This window comes from Furipterus horrens, unplaced genomic scaffold, assembly GCF_987537825.1.
Source record: "Furipterus horrens unplaced genomic scaffold, mFurHor1.1.pri manual_scaffold_17, whole genome shotgun sequence".
NCBI classification, from domain to species: Eukaryota; Metazoa; Chordata; class Mammalia; order Chiroptera; family Furipteridae; genus Furipterus; species Furipterus horrens.
In genome coordinates this window covers 76,806,098-76,808,686 of record NW_028327187.1, presented here as the reverse complement: position 1 = coordinate 76,808,686, position 2,589 = coordinate 76,806,098, and positions in this window count along the sequence as shown.

The window sequence follows — 2,589 nt, the reverse complement described above, 5'->3', positions numbered from 1 at the left end:
TAGAGTGATTGGGCTAACTGCTGCCCTTCCACCTAGTCCCTTGGTGGGACTCCTGTGGTTGAGCAGTGGCCAATAGAGAACAAGAGCCATTTGATTAACTGAGGTCAAATTCAAGGAAATTTCACAGTCTCCTATAAAATGGCTAAATCAATTTTTGAAGGATTAAAGTATAAACAGACACTCAATTCATAAAATCAAGATAAATCAGGGCTAATCTGCAAAAAGGTATTTAGCATTAGGAGTAAATATTTTAACTATTGTGGATGACAAAAATGGAGGGGCTGCAGTGGCTTAATTGATCATTTCTATCCTTCCCACAAACAGTTTTCAAGGTTTTATAGGAGGCTCAGGCACCTGGTTATACAAAATATCAGTAGGTTGATAATGAAGATTATTAAATACATTAGAACAAGTAGAACAATTTGCAATCCAGATATTAAAATAGCCCTGAGCCAAGTTGAGAGCCAGCTGGAACTATCTGAAAATTGAAATCCTAACCAACCAGCAGAGAGCTAAAGGCAAAACTGTAATGCCCCTTAAGGGATCTTGCAAATTTAAGGAGATTGTTTCTAATTCTACTTAAGAAGTATTTATCCAGCAGGAAGTATTAGCTGTGGCACAAACTACTTCTTGGGCTTCAGAAAATAGTCAAGGGTAATTCTATTGTCAAGGAACACCCAGGCTAAAAAATCTAAAGGTGTTTGCTGCACTTGAATGGCTCTACTTATTGAGCTAGCAATTTGGTGGACATTTCTGGTTAGATTTCACATGATTATGTCTGAGTGGTGCAAAGCCACCCCATTAGCCTATAATTCCAGGTAAGAAGTTTCGGCAGCCGTCCGTCTCGAGAGACGATGGTGTAGCTTCTTAAGAGTCTATCTGCACCGCTGAGAATGGTTGTGCAGTCCGACTCAGGAGTGACACGGTATCTGTCTCCTCCCGTGTTGAATCGACATCTTGCGATGACGCTGGAGTGTCCTCTCCAGTGAAGCTGAAGCTACAGAGCCTGGGCAGGGTGATATGGAGGGTCTGCTGTTGCCCATGCAGCAGACCCCCCCTCTCTTCGCAGCTGAAGGGTCCAAGGGAAAGACGGAGTCAATACAGCTTGGCTTCAGGTGCGCCGCAGGAGTTGCCGGTGTTGACTACAACGTCAAACCGCCTTAGGGACTCCGGCTCCGGATTTTCTGTCAGGGTTTACTCCCTTAGCCTTTCCCCTGAAGAGGTATGCCGCAAGGTAGTGGAGGTTTTTTGGAGTCAGAGTTTTCCTTCTCTGAGGTAAGAAGTAGAGCTTATATTAATCGCAAAATTCTATCTGTCATCATTTTGGATCAATCAAGATTCAGCTACATCTAATAATGGTTAAAAGTAACAGGATTAACAGAAATCAGGAGCTATAACTAAAACCATAATCTTACATGATTCTGTTGGTGATGTTTAAAGTTATACAACAGGATTTATCTGCTATGTATATAAACTAGTATTAAAACTTAGGAAAAGCACCATTTACATGTACAGAAGTACCAGAATCATATCGGATTTACAGAGAGATATAATAATTTGTTTACTATGCAACTGGCTATTTGTGAATTTGTAATTGTTGATAAAACAAATTTATTATGACTATAGCACTAATGTATACCAAATTACAACAATTAATTAAGCATTTATTCCCATTGTCAGTGTGGTTTCACCTATATTGTACCCCATTAGAAAAGAAATGTTAAATATTTTTCAATATATCATTATGCTTTCAGATGTTAAAGGGAACAATTAAATATCTTTACCAATTTACCTATTTTTGTGAATCTGATAATTCGATTACAATGTGTAGGCTAAGGTAGGTGCTCTGAAGTATCCAGTGAATTGAATGTCTAGGTTGCAGAATATTGCTGGTATTATACAATGAACCTCTCTCCCAGAAAGCCATGTCTCTGGTAGAAATATATTCCTGGATCAATGATTGAGAAGACTAGTTGCCAGTGTAGTCAGACTGTTCTCTAATTGTCATGCATCCTTTATAGCACTTACTAAAGGAGAACAAACTACCTGGGCCTCTTTCTTTCTCTCAGTCACTAAAACATTAATATGTACATTTTGATGGATAATATCAGGGGAAAGGGTTTTTCTTTCCACCCTAAGAAACTGCCAACCTATCATGTGACACATTTTAACTTCAGTAATACAATTTACAAAATCATTAATTTTTAAATTGTGTTAAATGTTGTCTATATAATTTTTTTAAAATAAAATGTTAGGCTTATTCTTTTTTGAAATCACTTAAAAAGCAGTTTAATTTTTAAACATTGACATGAAGTCAAGACAAGGAACTCACACAAAAAAATAATCTTCAAAATACTGAACTCTATATAATTAACCCTGAGAGTGAAGTAAGACAAGTTATAGCATTAGGCTGTCAGACTAATTACTGTCAAGATATTCCTTCTATCTGAAGGAAATTTTCTTATATTTGAACTTTTCAATTTAAGGTATAAGGAAAAGGATGATACACACTCTAAAATATTGATAAAGATCACATACAACAGTTTTTCTTAACCATCAGTTTACCTTACCATGTTGTTTGAAAGTACT